General features: G+C 40.6%; 2 long non-coding RNA genes across 4 annotated transcripts; one reads left to right on the top strand and one right to left on the bottom strand.

Moving 5' to 3' along the window:
• The first annotated feature begins 4,934 nt into the window (after nucleotides 1–4,934).
• On the top strand, nucleotides 4,935–20,102 carry LOC309514276. Of its 2 annotated transcripts, none has more exons than XR_014211869.1 (2): nucleotides 4,935–5,361; nucleotides 19,935–20,102. It is a non-coding gene; the product is annotated as an uncharacterized lncRNA (long non-coding RNA). The 2 variants fall into 2 exon arrangements; XR_014211870.1 differs by lacking the exon at nucleotides 4,935–5,361 and adding an exon at nucleotides 6,638–9,966.
• LOC309514268 lies at nucleotides 9,973–21,563 on the bottom strand. 2 transcript variants are annotated; one of them, XR_014211854.1, is made up of 3 exons: nucleotides 21,472–21,563; nucleotides 16,475–16,534; nucleotides 9,973–12,794 (listed from the first exon to the last, which is right to left on the bottom strand). It is a non-coding gene; the product is annotated as an uncharacterized lncRNA (long non-coding RNA). The 2 variants fall into 2 exon arrangements; XR_014211855.1 differs by lacking the exon at nucleotides 9,973–12,794 and adding an exon at nucleotides 15,131–15,220 and having other exon boundaries at nucleotides 15,746–16,534.
• Between the last annotated feature and the right edge of the window lie 278 nt (nucleotides 21,564–21,841).

Here is a 21,841-nt window from a genome sequence, read left to right on the forward strand (position 1 = left end):
ATTTATAAGCAACTCCATTCACTGTTGGCATTAGGACTCATTAATTTCATTACTAGTTCATTTAAAAAATCACATTCATTTTAATATTCATTCACCGAGGTCACATTCAGTTTTGTACTTAAATTAACATTCATTCTTTTGTTCACCCTTTTCCTCTTCTTTATATTCACCACCTTTGGCAGCAACAGGCTGAGTCTGGCAGCTACTCATCTTGGAGGTGTTGTGTAATTCTGGGAAATATCAGCAACAATAAAAATGATCACCAGAGCAGACTGACATTTTTCATGTGCTGGCTTCCATATTCCCTCCCCTAACGTCTTAGAAAGACATATTGGCTAAGACATTCTGGGGAGAAAATGAGCAGCATCTCAGAGACTTTCCAAATTCAGCACTACCACCACAAAGTAAGACAAGACCTTACGACATCTGAATGGTACAAATGGGTATGAATGGTAGTCCCAAAGGGGAATTCCATTCATGCCAATTTGTTCCCTTCTGCATTTGTTTCAGAACTAACAAACATTTCATTGAATGAGCCCCATTCAGTTCATTTTCTTTTTCATGCTGTCTAAAACATCACAGTATTTCAACTTTGGCTAGCTGGCCTCTTGGTTGGTTGTGGAGGAGTGAGTTGCAACATTGCAGAGGTGCCCATGGTTGCCAACTGCTGGGGTGGGGGCAGGTCACCCTGTAGTTGCTAAGCTACTACAAAGTATGTAGTTCTCCTTTTCTCACACAGATCAAGCGACCTAGCAGCCTGTCGATGCTAAAAAGCCAAAAGAGTGTAAGGTTTAGAGGTTAGTTCCACAGCAACCAAAGGCAATTTTCATTTGAAATACGAGTAGCTTCTTTCCTCAAGTCTCTAGAATTTATTTTTAATTCAGCTACAGAAAAGGGTCAACTCTAGTTTGAACATCATATGTACATATGTGAATAGCATTCAACTTGATCTCAGGGTGGGAGAGTACAAGATTAAAATATAATGAAAATATGAATTGCAAATAAGTAAACAAGTCAGAAATATATAAAAAGGCCAAGCACCTTTCAGCTATGTCTTGCTCAGTGGTCTTCAATGCTTAACAAGATTGCTGTTGAGGAAGATGTAGTCAAAATGCATATTTTGCCTTTATATAATTAAAATAGTGTGTATATGTAGATATTTTTATTCATAATAAATTCCTGTATTAGTTATATTTTAACCTTAACTCTTGTTTTATCTATTTGATCATTGTTAAGGACTGTTTTAAGCTTTGTTGTTTCATTCACACAGAACATATATGCCAGTTTTAGGACCATTGGAATACACACACACACACACACACACACACACACACAGACACCAGGCCTATGAGTAGCTAATTGCTTCTTTTGTTCTCCTTTTGGAAACATTATTTGTCTCACACTTCACGGCATTATCATTTATTTTCAACTTGGATCTGAAATGCAAGAGATTTGCATTGCTCGGCACTGCTGAGAAATAATGCATATTCCATAAATTGGTCTTCTAAAGATTAAGAAAAGACATTACCCATGCTTTGATATTTCTTTTCATTTATGTGTATTTCATGCTCTTCTGTCAGGAGGTTACATTCATTATCTTTTCCATAAGAGCCCTCTGAAACTTTGTTTCGCTTCAATCAAAAACTACAAACCACAGATAGGAAACTTAATTATTACTGTATAGTACAAAGCTTATTGTGCTTGTACAGGCAGAAAGATGCTAAGCTAACTCTTGCTTTCAAAAATATGATGGCTTGGAAATACATGCAAATATTATGGCGTGGACAAACTGATGCACATTTAACTTGTGCACATTCAGCTTTATGTGCTTGCCAAAAAGATGGAGGGGTGGAAAGGGGGTTACCTTTTTTTTTTTTTTTTTTGGCATTCCCACCCATTGAACCCAATATGTTTTGAGTATACACAGTTTTGGCTTTAGGCCCTATCCCCAGAACTGCAACCCCAGGATACGTTGAGAGTCGCCTATACCCATTATCTCTGAAACCTTTTGAGAAAGATTGAATGAGCACATGAAAAATGAAATGAAGCAGGCAAGCCAAAGCAAGGGAAACCAAAAGGTAAAAAGTACTGATTTGAGTGATAGATCTAAATAGAGTATTTCATCAAAACATATCGAATGGAACCAACTGGGAAATTAAAAGCAGAGAGGGAAGGAAGCACTTGGAGAAGAACCTCTTTGTGATGAGTTGGAACTGAATAGATGGCATGACAACCCAGTACTTCATCACACCTTAGTCATTTTAGCAAAGGTGACAGATATAATGACTTTTGTTTTCCCCTTGGACTTAACGTCAAGGGAACATTAGAAGTCCGTATTTATCAGTGTTTCTAGTAACATAAGAGAATAACGCCCCCCCCAAGAACTGCTTCTTCCAGCAGTTTGTCACATCCTTCCTCGTGTGACATAACATGGACCCCATGGACCAAAGCATGCCAGGCACTCCTGTCTTCCACTGCCTCCCACAGTTTGGTCAAACTCATGCTGGTAGCTTCGAGAACACTATCCAACCATCTCGTCCTCTGTCATCCCCTTCTCCTTGTGCTCTCCATCTTTCCCAACATCAGCGTCCTTTCCAGGGAGTCTTCTCTTCTCATCAGGTGGCCAAAGTATTGGAGTCTCAGCTTCAGGATCTGTCCTTCCAGTGAGCACTCAGGGCTGATTTCCTTAAGAATGGATAGGTTTGATGTTCTTGCAGTCCATGGGACTCTCAAGAGTCTTCTTGAAGAGGGCTAGAATGGAATATTATTCAAAAGTGGGTGATATTTGCCTCCAATGGTAATTTAGTCTGGTCTTGGTGCTTCTTGGGAGAAAAGAAATAGGGGTTCATCTCTTGCTACTTCTGGCCCCATCAGCTACAGCTGAACATTCATGGAACAGAATCTTGTACTCTGAAAGAAACCACTTCTGCCTGATACAGGAATAAACTAGTAAGTATATCAGTTGAAAGGTGTGCCTGGCAACTTCATTATACAGCTTTCGGCGAATACTGAAGACACACCTCTTTATCCTGGCCTTTGACAGCTGTGGTGTATATTTTTAGGACCTGCTTTATTTCTGTAATTTTAAATTGTTTTAAACTGTTTTTAATACTCTGTTTTATTTGTTGCAACCAGCCCATGACTTGGGGTGAAGGACAGATAATAATAAATTGTAAGAAGAAGAATATCAATGAAGTGACTATCAGATTGAATGTACTGCACTCAAGAAGTTAATGTGCAAAAGTATAGCAAGAAACCAAGATAGGATTAAGATTATTGCTAATTATTAGCAGTAGTAATACTGTTAATTTTCAATTTTTCACAATGGTGCTACATGGCTTGAGATTTGCCCAGGGTAATATTTCACAGTCCTTAACCCCTAGTCTCCCCCCAAAAAAATTCAAATACACCCCTCCATCCCATTTCAATTTCTGTGGGAAATCCAGCATGCAGTTGTACAGAACAGGCAGTTGTGTGGGAGAAGCTGTGTCAGTCTTGATTTATGTTGCAATGCCAGAATTGAAGGTAGATCAGGAACCTCCAGCATGTAACCTGGCAAACCTCCTTCTTCACTCTATGACTAATATGGAATTTCTGATAAACGTCAGCATGAGAAAACTTTGCCTTGTGAATAATGAATCTAAAGAGAATAAGCTCCATAGCTAAAGTTGCAGAGATTTAACAGCACAAATAGGAATTATTACCAATTAGTGTGATTATATTTTGCGCCATGAATGCTGGGCATGAGAGTATAATGTCAATAATTACATTTGCCAGCATTTAAATAGCAGTTTAAAATGATCTACTGAGTCAATACTCTAGGTGAAACTAGAGAAAACCGCTAGAATGGAACATGATGAGTTATAAATAAACCTATGGTTTGTGACTTTTTGCCTTAAGGCAAGTAAGATATGTATGAGTTAGAGCCAAGAAAAATGAAAGTTCCTTCAGGGCAAACAAGGATGCAGAATAGCTTTAGAGAGAAAAAATCTGTATTGACTTGTAAATAAACATATAGATGAATACACAGTTTTTCAGTGAAAGGGATAATAACTATTCTTGAGTGCACCATGTGCCCATTTATTGATTCGTGTAAGCACACTGGGTATCAAGATTTTCCCTGCAGGGGAAAAGATAAGTCTCTCTAAAATAGATTTTCTGTTGGCTGCAACGTCGACATTCCATGCTCCCTCCCTTTCTAAGACACATATTTTCAAAGGGCAATAGTCATGGTGATTTTGGCTGCACCCTAATCACCAGTGGTGACAAATTTGTGGCCCTCCAGGTGTTGCTGGACTCAAAATCCTATCAGACCCAGCAAGCATGGGATGATAGGAGGTGTAACCCAACCACATTTGGAGGGCTGCTAGTTTCCCATCCCTGCTATATATAATTTCCTGCAGAGTAAGTCTTGTTGAATTCTGTGGGGTTTACATAATTTTGCCGTTAAAGTGTTTTAATGTGGACTGGGTATCCATTGTAGAAAACAAAGAAAAGATTTTTTTTACACCCTCTTTTCATCATGCATTTGCATTCTAACCAACATGTCGGTTGGCTGGTTTTTATAATGTCTATTCTATAGCAAACAATGTAGCAGGAACTAAGAACATAAGACAAGGCTGCTGGATCAGGCCACCTAGTGCAGCGTCCTGTTCTCACATCGGCTTGTAGGTTGTTAGCACCCAAAATGCATATGTAAAGGGTTAATTGAAAGAGCTGTAGAACTCTATGATGTCATATACTCTGTGGTAGTTATGGCAGTTGGTACAGTTATGGCAGTTAGTCTTAACAGTTAGAGCAGCAGGTATGTTGTGTTTTGCTGCTGCCTGCCTCAGAGTCAGAGTATCAGTCAGTCTGTAACAGTTGAATCTATGTGAGGCCTATTAGCAATTTAATTATTACCTACCTGCGTTGTGTGTCTTTACCTTTACCTGCGTTGTATATTTAATCTGCAACTGAAAGTATACTAAGTAAAAGTATACTAAGTAAAAGTTATATATTATTTTAAACTTGCGTTGTTTTTATAGGTGAAGACAGGAGTGCCTGACATGCTCTGTTCCATGGGGTCACAAAGAGTCAGACACAACTAAACAACAACAGTTTTTATAGGAGGAGAAAAGAGAACTAATTAAAGGGTCAAACGTCCCAGAGCTGACTTCTGCATATCTCTGCAAATGGGAACTAGAGTCTAATTCCCACATGGTTGACTAAAATGCCCATGAGAAGCCTGCAAGAGCGCTCAGCAACTGGTATTGCTAAACTTCTAAAATACTTTCAAAGTACAAACCATAACACCTCTTTGAGATGCTCATGAATTAAGTCAAGAAAAGTAAAAAGACCATCAAACTCTCCGTGGTAGCAGTAAGTGATAAATCTCTAGAAGGACTTGCTTTTTCTTTCTTTTTTAGTCTGCAACTTCATTATTTCAACTGTCTTTCAGAAACTCTGCCAGGCAAGTAAATCGGTTGCAGGTCAAGACCACAATATAAAAGAAAATCAGATATTTTTATCAAAATATGTTATCACTGGAATATTTTTTTCTGTTGCTCTTTATGATTTAGTGTCTGCAGTGATTGCAGTACCACTTTGACTTTTCCTGACCTGGTGACTATCCTTAGGCCAATTCATTAGGAATATCTCCCAGCACATCCTCCATCAAAAAAGGATGTGCTCTATCACATAGCACAGTGATGTCCAACAGGTCGATTATGATCTACTGGTCGATCGCAGGGTGTCCCTGGTCGATCATGGTTGATTGCGGGAACCTGCTCCCCTCCACAAAAAAGCTAAACAACTTTGGCTCAAGATCCCCCCCAAAATGCTCAGCAACTCTGGTCAATCCAATGGGTAGATCACTGCCAGGTTTTTTTATAGTGGGAGTAGATCACAGTCCCTTGGAAGTTGGACGTGCCTGATAGCACAAGATGGGTGTTACCTGGCTTGAGAGCAGTACATGTGAAAAGGATCTAGGAGTCTTGGTTGACCACAAACTTGACACAAGCCAACAGTGTGACGCGGCAGCTAAAAAAGCCAATGCAATTCTGGGCTGCATCAATAGGAGTATAGCATCTAGATCAAGGGAAGTAATAGTGCCACTGTATTCTGCTCTGGTCAGACCTCACCTGGAGTACTGTGTCCAGTTCTGGGCACCACAGTTCAAGAAGGACACTGACAAACTGGAACGTGTCCAGAGGAGGGCAACCAAAATGGTCAAAGGCCTGGAAACGATGCCTTATGAGGAATGGCTATGGGAGCTGGGCATGTTTAGCCTGGAGAAGAGGAGGTTAAGGGGTGATATGATAGCCATGTTCAAATATATGAAAGGATGTCACATAGAGGAGGGAGAAAGGTTGTTTTCTGCTGCTCCAGAGAAGCGGACACGGAGCAATGGATCCAAATTACATGAAAGAAGATTCCACCTAAACATTAGGAAGAACTTCCTGACAGTAAGAGCTGTTCGACAGTAGAATTTGCTGCCAAGGAGTGTGGTGGAGTCTCCTACTTTGGAGGTCTTTAAGCAGAGGCTTGACAACCATATGTCAGGAGTGCTCTGATGGTGTTTCCTGCTTGGCAGGGAGTTGGACTCGATGGCCCTTGTGGTCTCTTCCAACTCTATGATTCTATGATTCTATGATTTCACTGTTCAAGATGAAATTCACAATGGACTTGTGCTTGTTATTGGCAGTCCCATAAATCACATATCTAAGATTACTGTGTCTCTATGTATGAAATATGTAAATTTTAAAAATAGTTACAAATCACAGGATACAGCATAGGTATAGGATATGGCACAGACCAACCCCCCAACACATAACCCGGGTGCTCTGGCTGCCCATGTGTTACTGCGTCAAGTTCAGGATACTTTATTACTTGAGTCCAGGATACCCAATTTCGTCTTACCCTGCCCTATCGCTGAAATCTTCAGAGGTGTCTTTGTTAGTGGTCTACCATGCCTCAGATGTACAGCGCATATCTACCAGGAGCCATGCATTAAGAATTATGGGGCTGACTCTATAGAATGTCCTCCCAGCTGACGGAAGTCTGTCCCCCACCCTATTGAACTTCAGGTGTTCAACGAAGACTGAGCATTCTGTTAAATTATGCTTATCTGATGTTTTCACCTGTGTTTTTTCTTGTTTTAAACACTGTGTTGCTTGACTGATGCATTGTATTGTTGATGGTTTTGCAGCAGCAGTTGGGCAATAAACACAGGGTAGTGTTTCACACCTGGTTTTTCAGTGGCTAGCATCGCTGCCACTTACCAAGAGGGGCAGGGGCAAGGCACAGGGAGCACAGTGCAGGCACAGCAGCAGAGCTAATCTGACTCTTGAACCTGAACCACATTGAACACTGCACTCTGCTCCTCACCTCTCCCTCTCAGGAAGCATCAACAATGCTCACTTTCGGGAAAACAGGCGTGCAACACCAAACCACCCACTGCAGCTGTTCTTCTGCAAACCATTTTGTGACCATTCATGACAAAAAGCTGTCCATAAATATTGGAAATTAAATAAATGTTGCACTGCCTGAGGCAGTCCCACTTTAGCTATTTTGCCAGCATATCACTGGTGTATCTGTCATGTCCAAAAAATACTATATTGGCATTCATATCCATCAACAATGGTCACTCTATGATACTAATATCAAGTGTCTTTAAACCCCCTTCTTCAGAGTGGTGGTAATCAAGAAAAAGCCCAGGAAGGAAATTTTGCCACAGAAATTATTTAATTCTTACACTTGGCAAGGGGCATTTGAGATCGTTAATTAACAATAGTGTGCTTGCAAATCACTGAAGACACTTTTGTCTCCAGGAATGTCCAGGAGTTTTCTGGACCAGATTTAACCATATTAGAATGGCAGCAAAATCACATGTCAAAGCTACGGCTTTACTGCTCCCCCTCCCTCTTGCTCCACTCCTACTCTCAACTTCAGCTTGCTAAAAATTATGGCCAGCTAAGGTTCAGGGAGTTTATGATGCGATTATTAGCAATCATCATAGAATGCGTGGCTCCATGTCAAAGAGGAGCACAAAGAAGAATGACCAAGAAATAAAAATTGCAGTGAGAAGCAATTAAGAGTCCAGAAATAATTTGTTTTCAATTGCAGAGCTGGGAGATGGCAGGTCTTTTCATTCTTCCAGCTTTTCCCCACGATATTATTGTGCACCAAACTAGATGAGACATTAATCAAGTGATTGGTTTTTGCATTAGCAGTCAAAGTGGTAGCAGAGGGCAGGGAGAGAGAGAGATCTGAAGCAGGACTGTAGCATTGGAGGAGGGAGTTTTAATCATTTGCCACTGCCATGGCCCTGATCCAGATTGCCCCTCCTGCCCCAGCTGCTTTCGCATTGATTGAGAGGCTCCCACCGAAACCCTCACTTGCAATATTATGAATTCTGCAGCTCAACTATTGCCTTCTTGTTCACTAACACTATGTCTGATGATTTTTATTTCATTCTTATTTTTTACTCATGCACATTTCTGCCCTGCATGATTCTAAAGCCTTGGGAGTCATTTCCAATAATTTAAAACCCACACAGATATAAAATTTTCTATAAACATGGGACAAAAGCACAAAACACCAATTCATCTTTATTGTCTTTTCCCTTCCCACCAACTATGAGAACTTTAGACCACACTTTCAGAAAATTCTTAGATGCTGGCAAATCCCTAGGGGAAATAAATTCTGCCATTGACAGCAGCTGCCAAGAACATTTCTCTATAATGTCCTTGCTGTCTGCATGTGGCACACAGCTAATAAATTGAAGAAAGATCTCCAGGTTATAGTTTAATGGAATTGTCAACACAGCAGTAGGAGTAACTACAAGAACTATCTAATAATGCCCTGGTCAGTAATAGTGGTACTTCCTGTAGGAAATAAGACCCACCTGGTCTTTAAACAGACTGTGGCATCTTTTGAAGCTCAGTCTTGCTCATTCATTGGGTTGTGTCCTGTGCTAGTCCTACTCAGAGTAGACCTATTGAAATTAATGAGCCTAGGTTAGTTATGCTTTTAATTTCAATGGGTCTAGTTTGAATTGGGCTAGTGCTAGATACAGCCAATAGATCCAAATGTTGTAAGCTATATGGTGCTCAATTTCAGCCATGCTGTTTGTCTGACCACCAACACCCACTTAACAGGTTGGAATAAAGTAGGATGGTTGTGGATTGGGCTCCTTAAAATCCCCAGAACGGCCTCCTGAAAACCAAGCTTTCTTTTCCAAAAAGCTTCTCCAATTTTGGTTCCAAGTCAGCAAAATACGAGCCAGAGTTCTCCTTCTTTTTCTGCTCCACATAAAAAGAACATCGAGTTTCCTTTTGTATATATATTGCGGCTGTCGTTTTGCAATCACGACAGCTGAAAGCCAAAATGTGCACTCCTTCATCAAAACTCTCAGATGAAAATGGAGCTTTTGGCTATATTCACCCCTCAGGAAAAGAGGCTGTAGGGTAATAACGGATTCTCATTATGTAGTAAATTTTTCAAGACTTAGCCATTGCTTAGCCATCAAAGGAAGACATTAAAGCGATAAGCAAGGCTAATGCTCCTGCGTTAACAGCCCCTTTCATAGTAGCCCAAGATTTTAATGCAAGTATCCTATCAGCTTGGCAAAGGTACTCGGGATTGAATCTGTGACACATCTATAAAGTTGTACTGATATATTCTAGAGAAGCATATTGAGATGTATCATCCTAATTACAGAATAACATAACTGAAATACCCCATTCACAAAGGCCAACTCCTCAACATTGAGCCAAAGCAAACATATACCCAGCTTTTTTTAATCATACTCTCCTTTGAATTTATGGATACATTTTGAGCTAATGTCAGGAATCATATCCATAAGTTACGGCAGCAACTTTATCGCCACAACATCACCCTCTCCCTCTCAGTAACCTGCATGCAGCATTGGGAAGCTAGGTGAGCAATGCTAGGTGAGCAATGTCAACTAGTATTACTTCCAAGGTAAGCTTCTCCAAGTAGGGCTAGGAATGTCTCCTGCCTGAAACACTGGATAACTACTATTGGCTATTACAGTGGTACCTTGGGTTAAGTACTTAATTCATTCCAGAGGTCCGTTCTTAACCTGAAACTGTTCTTAACCTGAAGCACCACTTTAGCTAATGGGGCCTCCTGCTGCTGCCGCGCCGCCGGAGCACGATTTCTGTTCTCATCATGAAGCAAAGTTCTTAACCCGAGGTAATATTTCTGGGTTAGTGGAGTCTGTAACCTGAAGCGTATGTAACCCAAGGTACCACTGTATATTTATTGAATGAATGAATGAATGAATGAATGAATCTTTATTGCTAAAAGCAATAAGCCGTCACAACTGGTCACAATGAGTAGAAATATATTTATAATGCTGGGGAACCTCTGCTCTCCCAGATGAGGAATTGAAATGTGAAAAGAAGAAAGAATGTGGCATGTGAGTGTTGCATGACATTGCAAAACCAGATTAATTTCAAGCTACATTGTGGGACTTCATATCATACACCAAAGCAGAACATTTATAGCAATTTTTGCAACCTGAATTATTGGACATTTGGAGTATCTGATCCTTACTTTTTCAAAATATCTTCATTCATTTGTTGTTTGTTGGCACCCTTGACAAATATGGAAGCCGATCAATATGTGTATATGACCTCTCTTTTTGTTGTGTTGTTATATTTTGTATTTCACCTTTGAGGACTTTTTGCTTTCCGAAACTTTTTTGCTTATCTGACCACATGTTGCTTACAGATGTTTGGCCAAGCCACCTTAATTCCTAGCACTAAACAAAAAGGTTTTATGCAGGGGTAGGGGATAATCTGATTCTGTCACACGCAGGAAGGCCAGTTTTGAATACATTTCAAACTAACTCATGTGGCTGCTATATCTTTCCAATAGATTTATGCCTTATTGTTATTCTACCACCCTCCTTACCAAAGGAGCCATGGTGAAGTCCCAGCATGAGCTTTAAAAATGTTCTGACTTGCCCAAACTATTTCCAACATGTAGATTATATGAGGAGGTATCATAGCTTAGTGGCAGAGCATCTGATTTGCATGCAAAAGGTCCCAGGTACAATCCCCAGAAAGTTGGGCTGGGAATGTCTGAAACCCTGGAGAGCTGCTGCTACTCAGTGCTGACAATGCTAACCTAAATCATCCTGCTCAATATGAGGCAGCTCCCTTTGTTTTCAGTTTGTTTGCAATCAAATTGGAGAAAAGTAAGCATAACTCTCCCATTAAGCAAGCATGTTAAGCTGAAAGTTAAGGTTTTGCTTTCCCATTCTCATTGGTCACGGCTCTTGTGTATGGCAGCTACTCCGCTACCATCTGTCTGTGGATTAATACCAGACACAGGAAATGCCAAGATTGACTTAGGCACTGACTCGGTTACATCTAGTACTGCCAGCTGTCATTAGCAATATACTGAGCTAGAGGGACCTTTCGTCTGATTGACTGGCACTTCAATCTCAAGAATGTGTAGTTGGTGCACCTGCTTTTACAATGCATCTGCAACTCTGGCATCACATCATACATTGCAAGATGTTACTCAACCACAACAGTCAGTACAATACTTCTCAAGTACATATGCTGGTGAAGCAAGCAAGTGCAGAATAATGGTTATTTTTAGTGAAATTAGCTATCCATTCAAATTCAGTATAGTTCTATTTCCAAAGAATAAGAGACATGAAGATTATCTGCGATAATGATAAAAGGAGATGCTTTCTTTACAACGTTCGGGGGGGGGGGATTCTGAGCACTAAATAGCTAAGCTGTAACCTTTTGTTTCTTTTTAAGAAATACAGAAAATTAACATATTATTCCAAGTCACATAGTATATAGGAGACAATTGCTGGCAGGCATATGTATTTTTGTATTACAGTGGTACCTCGGGTTAAGTACTTAATTTGTTCCGGAGGTCCGTTCTTAAACTGAAACTGTTCTTAACCTGAAGCACCACTTTAGCTAATGGGGCCTCCTGCTGCTGCTGCGCCACCGGAGCACGATTTCTGTTCTTATCCTGAAGCAAAGTTCTTAACCTGAAGCACTATTTCTGGCATAGTGGAGTGTGTAACCTGAAGCGTATGTAACCCGAGGTACCACTGTATATCCATAATACCCATTAGAAAATCCATACAGTAATACAGTAGGCCCTTATAGAGAAAGTGGCTTGAACTTGTATTTGAAAACATGAGCAGCACAGTGACCATCCAGCTACCATTTTGTTTCATATTAAGACAATTAACAATTTGATGCAAAACAAAAACAAAAAAGCAAACTATAGCTGGAAATGTGATGGTGCCTGCCTGAGTCTGTAGCAAGAGACATTAAGACTCTCTTTATATATTTTAAGAGCTGGAAGTGATCATTAGAAGACATATTGTCCAACCCCCTGCTCAAAGAAGAAATCTAGCAACTAGTATCCAACCTTTGAGTCTTTCCCTCAATTCCTGTCTTTTAGCACACAAGTACATAATTCAGTAATAATATTGTATCTCCCCTTGAAACTCAGTTTGCAAGGTCATGCCAAAGCAATGTACATGGCAAAATTGTGCATGCTGCACATTGTTGTTGACTGTGTTTCTACACTGAAACCTATCTGAGCAATGTACATAAAAAGAGCTGAAGGCAACTATTAGTATTATAACTGCCTGAATCACTTCTGAGAATCTTTGCTGGTCTTTGAAATGTTCTGTTTTCCTTCCAACCCCTTGAAATTTTGTTTTATCAACTTTTTGGCAGTCCAGAAGTAGAATCATGGAATTGTAGAGTTGGAAGGTACCCAATGGTCACCTAGTCAAACACCTGCAATGCAGGGGAAAGCAGACATAGAAAATATGAAGGTAGCTCAGTCAATATCTTAACAATGAGTTTTCAGCCCAAGTAGAAAGGTCACAGTTAGCATTCAGATGGGATCCTATTGGTCCCTTATATAGCAGCTGGCATACTATCCTCTGTCCACCCATATGAAGCAGAGTAAACAATAGAATATCAGCCCTGGCAAACTACTATGCTGGCACAGAGGGTATGAAATATGCTTCCAGATTTCTACTTTGAGATCCCTGGCACTGTATAGGAACCTCCAATATTTCATGGGATTTTGCTTTGGTGATAACGTCTGGGCTTAGACTTAGACTTAAGATGACTTAGACTATTGACCATTGAAGCCCAGTATTATCTTATCTGGAGTATCAGGGCCTTCGACCCTGATACTTTGAGATCTGTTTTTCAAACTGGAAGCTCCAGGGACTGAACCTGAGGGCTGCTACATGAAATGATGAAGTCTGCCACCAGGCAACAACCTAATCTTTTCTTTTCTTTTCTTGCCTCGACAATTCCACATGAGGAGGAACCTTTAAATTCACTGTGAGTTTTACTTTAGGCAAAATATTAATGGCAATTCAACTTTTACTGTATATTCCTATTATTTCCTCAAAGGTTGAAAAGGAAACTAGCTTTCCCTTGAATATTAATGACTGGGTGAAAACTGTTGGCCGAATCATGAAGAAGCAGAAGGGACAACCGTTTCCCCCAACTTTTTAAAGTTGCACCACATATAGAAATTCAACATATGCAGTTTTTCCAACATAGATATGCTGTGGTAGGAAAGGTGCACCTTTTGAACTTCTGCCTGTTACATGAAGCGGCTTGTTTTTTTTTAAGAGCTTATGTTAGTGAAGAAGAAGAAGAGTTTGGATTTGATATCCCGCCTTTCACTCCTTTTAAGGAGTCTCAAAGCAGCCAACATTCTCCTTTCCCTTCCTCCCCCACAACAAACACTCTGTGAGGTGAGTGGGGCTGAGAGACTTCAAAGAACTGTGACTAGCCCAAGGTCACCCAGCAGCCGCATGTGGAGGAGCGGAGGCGCGAACCCAGTTCCCTAGATTACAAGACTACCGCTCTTAACCACTACACCATACTGGCTCTCAGTGAAAGGATGGCAGCCAGGTGACAGCAGCCATTCATTTTCAAAGATTCACTTTTTTCATTGTCTTGGCTGTTCAGAGGCATTGATAACAGAGGTTGTACAGGGTTCCTTGATGGTGATCTGTTACTCTGCTGCTTCTCTCCAGTGCATTATTATGGGCTACACAGACAATTAATTGGCCATTGCACAAGGCAATCTGATTGTGTGAACTGTTTCTCATTCTGTCCCATCCATTCATCGTATTCTCTTGCCCCAAAGAAAGCTTTAAAAATGTAATGCTAACCAATAAATCTTTTTATAATAGGATGTAGAGCCTATACTCTAATGAACAGATGTGAAAAATTACATGTTCCAGTGATGAAATAAATTGCCCTATTAACAGCTTAATCTTATTTCATCAATATTTGATTTTTTAGCAATCACTGAGAATAAATGTGCCCATAAGCTCAGTGATTTTAAATTCCAACCCACAGTGCTACGTCCACTTTTTCATCAAAATGTCATTATTTCTGCATTGTTACCACTTACACTCTTAGACAGAAAGTATTTTAAAGAAACAAAATACTTTGACTCTAAAAAGTTTGTTTAGTCTAATAGTTCTACAACAACGATAGAACATTTTATATTTGAGTTTATAAGCACACACTAAAGATAAAGCCAGTGGTGTGTGAAATATTCATAGGCATAGCTGTCAACCTTCCCTTTTTTGCGGGAAATTCCCTTATTCCAGCGCCGTTTCCCACTGCTTCCCACTGCTATCCCGGATTGTTAGATATCCCATAGTCTGTCCCCGGGACAGGTGAGGCTGCTGATCCCTTATTTTCGAGGCTGCTGATCCCTTATTTTCAAATCTGAAAGTTGACAGCCATGATTCATAGGTGGAATCTTGGCTCTGTTGAGCTTAACAGCTAAGCTTGAAGTTACTTTAGTCTTACTACAAGAAAGTGAAATCTCATAACATGGTGACCCCAGAATGGGCATTTTCTGCTATTGACCATGTACTATGGAATGCCACTCCCTCTACCCTATGTGAAGCAACAGCCAACAGTTGTTTTATGTGTCTTGTGAAGACCAGTCTATTTGTCAAGCTTCCCCTGATCAAAAAGATTGGACCTTGTTTTATGTCAAGGCTGGCATCAGATGCAGCAATAAAGGATGCAGATCTCTGTTTTCAGTGAAGTTAACTATTTATTCAAGGAAACGGACATACAACAGCCTAGTGGTCTCAGCAACATTCCTCAGCAGGTTTTGCCCCTATGGAGCAGTTGCCAGTTTCTATGCTTTTATACTATTGCTTCCACACCTCTCTAAGGCAGTGTTTCCCAACCGGTGTTCCGCGGCACACTAGTGTGCCGTGAGACACCGGCTGGTGTGCTGTGGGAGGGAGGCGGGCGAGTCGGGTGGCGAGAGGCGGCGGCGAGGATCCGCATCGAGCCGGGGGCGGCTCCGCGGTGGTGGTGCCGAGCGGCGGGGCAGCGCGCGCAAAAGGGAGGAGCGCGAGACAGCGGAGGAGGAGGAGGCCGGCATGTCCGGGCAGCAGCAGCAACAGCAGCAGCAGCAACTCCCGGCGACGGCTCCTCCTCCGCCCACTATCGCCGCCACCACCACAACAGCCGCCGCCGCCTCAGCTGCCGCCGTCCCTCAGTCCCTCGCTCTGCTGCCTCCTCCCACCCCGGCAAGGGGAAGGGAAAAAACGTTCACTTTTGTGCGTCCCTTCCGGCGTGACGCTGCACGCTGACGTCACGGGGCGGGGCTTTAATGGTGGTGTGCCGCGAGATTTTTTTCCGGTAAACAGGTGTGCCGTTGCCCAAAAATGTTTGGGAAACACTGCTCTAAGGCTCCTCCTCTCCTGGATGTTTCCCAAGCAGTCTCATACTGCACATGCACACCTCTGACCTCTGTTCTGCTCTTCTCATTGTTCTGTGGAGACCAGGGGGAGGGGAGCTTGTTGCAGCAAGAGAGGGAAGGTCTCTGGATTCTTCAGCAATTCCTTGACCACCCCCTCCTCTGCTTCAGCTTCGGAGTCTGAACTGCTCCCTGTCACAGGCTCTTCCTGCTCACTAAACCCTGCCGCCCCTTCAGCACTTCCCCCCAGTCTTCTCCCTCTGACCTCTCCTCAGTGTCCCACTAGCAATCCCCTGCTCTTAGCTTTCCTCCTCTGGGGGTTCCCTGGCTGGTTCCTCCTACCACTCTTCTTCATCCAGCCAGTTCCTGACATTTAATGTGTTGAAGTTCTCTGGATTCCTGTTATTATTTTTCTATGCTTTTATACTATTGCTTAAATGGGTTTTCTGTGTTGCTTTTGCTTTTGCTGTTGTTTTATACTATGCACTTAGAGATTTTTGAAAGATTGAGCATTTTATAAATGCTTTTAAATTTAAAAACAAAAAATAAAAACTGGAAATGAGAGATGAATGGAGGCCTTGCTGAAATCAACTGATGAAACTGAGAAAGTCACACACTCTGCAAATCAGTATAACGTATGTTCAGTATAACGATTAAGGAACACATTCTACTCTTTGCTCAAATCCCAAGTGTTGTAATCTTACGTACATACCATTCATGTTGATGGAGCTTGTATAGCAGAAGTTCCCAGTGGATCATATCCAACAGCTTTCTAATGAGCACATCAGGTGATATGAAAAATAAAAATGAAAAAGCTTAATTGGCTGAGAAGCGTTAGGAAGTGAACACATATTCATGGATAGCAAAGATAATAATACAGCTCTGAATAAAGCACTGTTTAATGGCAGGATACTCTAAACACAAAGGATGCCATTAAATTGAGATCCAGGGTATTATAAACATGCGCTTATTTTAGGTTTGTTATTGTGTAGATGCATTGCAGTTGCAGGGACCACAGAAGTTTACATCAATATGTAAAAGCTTTTTACTTGCAGGGCTTATTAAAAAGAGAGGAGGGGAACTTTTTTGTTTAAAGGAATAATTTGAATATCTGAAATTTGATGTTTAAAAATTCAGGAGCTTCATCTGTTGAACTTTATAAAACTACCAAAATATACAATATAAATATCTCATTTTACTAAAGAAGTCTAGGCTAACATCACATCCTTTTGAAAAACCAACCAATATATCCATATTCATAGACAAGAGACCTACTTACAGGGGAGGAATGGACAAGCCAGAGGTCTCTGAGGTTATCTTTGTGGATGGGTGTATATTGCAGGTGCGGCTGCATATTGCACTCCCTTAAGTCCTTTGTTATTGCTCTTGGCCATCCTTTGACTCTAGTTTTTGGACCTTTCTGTGGAAGGTCTATTCTGTATTATGTATTCTAATCATAATTTTCCTTTAAGGTTGCTGCTTTAACCTCTCTTTATTCCTTAGGTTTACTCCATTTATCTGGTTTTCATTCTTAGTGCATCCTGACCTTCCTAATGGTTGCCGTATTCAGAGCCAGGAAGGAATTTGCCTGTAGACAAATTGGTCAGTCTAGAGGTTTTGCCTTCCTCATAGCAAATCATCACAACTTTGGGCAGTTAAGGCATTGGGTGGAATCCGAGTCTTCAAGCTTTGGGGTAAAGTGGTACATCACCCTGCCCTGAACCAGCGGCGTAATCAGGGTAGCCTGTTAGAGGGGTCTCGGTGGAAGTTTTTGTCCAGAAGTGAAGCATGAGGACAGATGGGCCATAGAGCTTCTAGTGGCATCCTTAGGACAGCGACCTCAGTAGATCAACACCTTGGAGGAGGCCACATTCCTTGGCACAACACTGAAGTCGTTTCAGCCCTCTGGTAGGAAGCTAAAATGGATATACACCCAATGCCTGAGCCAAAATTCCACCTCCACCTGTAATCAATAAAGTTGTGGCCGTTTTTAATCCAGCTCATTGTCTGTTTGAGTTTATTCTATCACACCTCACATTACTCACTGCAGAGGGAAGGGTGGCACTGTGACTGGTACTACAATCACGTTATTCTTGTTTTGGATGCATTTGTCATAACGTTTCACACAACCCAATGTATTTTAGGAGCACTGTATGTTTTCTAAAACTGAGACAACTACAGTACATAACACATAGCTGAGCGAATCACTTCGTTGACTAATTCCTGCATACGGTTATTATTTTTACAGCTTAAAGTAGAATTTCTTGTTGCTGCTGTTTGCATAGTCACCCATGAGGAAGCCTTTAACCTGAAATGCAACATGCACCTCTAAGGCTCGCCCTCTTTTCCGGGCTTCTTGAAATTGAGCACTCTCAGGTCCTTTGTTGACAAATTTATATTGCTCTTTTCTAACCTCTCCCTCTAGTGGCAGGAAGGAATTAAATTGATTTGTTCTAGGAGGATCATAAATAAATTACCTAGGTATTTGGCACTAAATATTCATGAGGTTCAATTTTTGATATGAAAAGTTGGCTTAAGATTGCTTTCTGTGTTTGGGGGGAATTGTTTGTTGTCCTGATATGCTGCTGCTTTGGAACCACTCTGAAAACTTTTTTCCCCTTTACTACATGATCCCACTCAATCAGGGATCATGCAGAGACCAGGATGTCATGACATCACATGACGACATCCCTAAGAGCAAACAAAGCTCTCCCATAACTATGACTCTTAATAAGGGAAATAAAAAAATTCCTTCCAGTAGCACCTTAAAGACCAACTAAGTTAGTTCTTGGTTAGTTCTTAATAAGGGAACAGTCCCTTCTGCCCAGGCAATTGCTTGATGCTCCTTGCCAAGCACTGTAGTGACAGTTTCATTGCCTACCAGCAGCATACAATGGAGCTCTCATCACTTGTGGCTGCACTAGACTAGTTGGGAGATAATGCAATTGTACATCCCTTTAATAGGAATGCAGTGCAGATAAACAACATTCATAGCCAGACAGATTTCCAAATCATAGGAGCATACCAAACAACTTTTTAGCCAGACTACTTTTCTATACTTTTCTAGTATTGTCATGCTCTGACTGGCAACAGCTCTCCATGGTCCTGGGTAGAGATATTTCTCACCAGCTACAGATCCCTCTAATTGTAGGTAGCAGGATTTGAACATGGAAGCTTCTATGTGGAGGAAATATGTCCTAATGCTGACCAATGGGTTTCACTGCATTGTTTCATTAGCCTTCAGATGTGCCATTCACAATCAGCAATGCCCATTGGATCAGGGGAGAGAACACTGGCCAAGTTACGTCCACAAGGAGCATAGTCCTTCTTCCAAACACTCACTTTTGTGTTGCAGTCTTTTAAATGAAATGATAAAATAGGAAAAAATGAACAAAAGAAGAAAACAATAAGTCATTGTATAAGGAACTGGAATACTCTGTTAGCGCTGCTCATTATATATTTAATAAAATAATAACTGTAAGAATAGTAAAAAAAGAAAGGGAGAAAATCACCCAAGGGTGGGTGTATAGTGTGTGTTGTTTTTGGTGGGGCGGCTATATATTATCTTTCTATCTGTCTATCTATTAATTGCCCCTTTAAGGTCAGCACTAGAATTTTACTCTACTAGGTGGTTGGCTAATAGTAATGGAGTAAAAACAGTTCAACTGGATGAATAGATAGATAGATAGATAGATAGATAGATAGATAGATAGATAGATAGATGATAGATAGATAGATGATAGATAGATAGATGATAGATAGATAGATAGATAGATAGATAGATAGATAGATAGATAGATAGATAGATGATAGATAGATAGATAATAGATAGATGATAGATAGATAGATAATAGATAGATAGATAGATAGATAGATAGATAGATAGATAGATAGATAGATAGATATAGATAGATAGATATTACTGTATAAATAATAATACTAAATTAACCTTCCTGATAATCATAAATTAATTAACCTAATGCATCACCTGTATTAATTTGATAGAAGGAACTAACGAAGTTGCCTGTATCCACAGCTGGCAACACCCTCCTCATCCATTACTGAAGAATAAAAACGATGCACAACTAACGATTATTAACATTGTTTCCCCAGTTTAATGTCTACTACCAGTTTATTTACATTGTTGTTTTCAAACTCTTTCTGTCTTTCAGGTAAACAGTGTAAGCACAACCAGAAGCTGCACCAGAAGTTCACATTGCACTGCTTGAAGAAGGAACATATGTTCTCAAGTAAACTTAGTGCTGTACAAAAAGAAATGTCATTTTTTTTGCAATGTAACAAGCTTTATTAATAGTCTTACAATACATTACATATATATAGTACATCTCGTAGAGTAAATTGAAAAAGAAATGCCTATTTAAAACTCTGCATTTATTTTCCACAGCTGTTCTCAATAACTACATCCCCTGGAAATTACAGACATAGCTAGTCAAAGATGGAAGCATGTATCCCATTCCAGAGTTCATTTTGTCCATGCAACCAGGGTCCATGACATGTATATCTCTATGGAGCAGACACCTAATGCACATAAATAATTTCAGATATCCTACTGATACTACTTGTCAGGCTCCCATCCCAAATCACTATGTCAGCAACTCTTACTGGTAAGCAAGGAAGAGTTCTTTATTCAGGCTAAGAGCAAGGCCAGAATTCAAGATTCCAAGATTCAAGAACAAAGAAAGAGGTTTATAATGGGAGCTTTGAAGCTGTATTGACAGTTGACATGTTTCTCCTCCCAAGCTTTTAAAGATGTGGTAGAGTGAGCTCCCTCACGGGACACGCTCACCCTATAAATATGCTGTACATGCGCTCAATCAGGGCAGATGCACCTGGTCCCACCTGTGAAGACAGCACCTGGTTCACAATGACGACTGTATCTTGCCCTCTGCCTCCAGCTCCTGTGCCACTTCCTCCTGTTCAGTCCCTAGTCAAAGTCCTCCCCATTCCCGGATAAGGCAGAGGAGCCAGCCAATGTGCTTCTCTCTCTCTCTGACATCTAGAGTCACAAAGAGAGGACATCTCTTTTTTGAACCTGGATTCCAGCCCCCCATCTGTACATTTCCTTCATTTTCCTCCTGGTCTGTGTGAGGCTGATGGAGCTGAAGGGCACATGACACTTATGGACGTTTACTGTATGGACATTTAGGTCACTCTTTCTAAAGCATTTGTTACTGCTTCCATCTGCCCAATAAAAGGCACACAAAGCTTCTGCCAAGGCAATATTGCCTTACTTTGCAAAACTTTGATATGTACAAGATGCACAATTTTGAGGTGTACAAGTCACAGCTCAATATTCCTTTTAAAATCTCTAGTGAACTAATAGATAAATGTGAAGACACAATTTTAAAAGTCAACTGTTGTTCATCAGCTGTGACACATTTGTCAAACCTGTAATTTCCCCAATACTTACTATTTTAGTTGTTGGCAATATCTGATGGAGCTAACATATGCATTATATTTTAGCACATTTTAGTTTGAGGATTTCACTTCTCTTCACAGTACACATCGCATGCATCTGACTCACTTTGACTAGAATAAGTACTTCCTTTAGAGAAAATGGAGCAGATCATTGGCTTGATTGCTCATGGAAGTGAAGTTTTTTCCAATAAAAATATTGTGCAATTGAGTTAAGGACATTCCCTTTTCTGTACAGTAAAGGAAAATGATTGTCATAATAGTATTACTCACCTGACAAATCAGATTTGGTCCTGAATAACTGATTGAGAATCATTATCTTTCAAACAAAAGGAAACAAATGACATTTTCCTGAATATTACACTGTAGCCAGAAATAAATTGTATATGAGTCAGGATTGGAATTTAGAGAAATCAATTGGCAAACTAAACTGTTACGAACTAAGAGCCAATTCATATATCCAGCATGCATACTTGCAGTTCTCCACACTCCCCTAGAGAAGCCCACCTAGTGCCCACACTGCTGTCTTTTGGATATCAGATTAAGGCATTTCTGTTTTTCCTTGGTTTGTAGACAGTGTTAGCCATACTCGAAGTAGATCCATTAAAATTATTGGGCATGACTAACTGAGGTTCATTAATTT

This window comes from Podarcis vaucheri (assembly GCF_965113315.1).
Source record: "Podarcis vaucheri genome assembly, chromosome: 11".
Classification (NCBI taxonomy): domain Eukaryota; kingdom Metazoa; phylum Chordata; class Lepidosauria; order Squamata; family Lacertidae; genus Podarcis; species Podarcis vaucheri.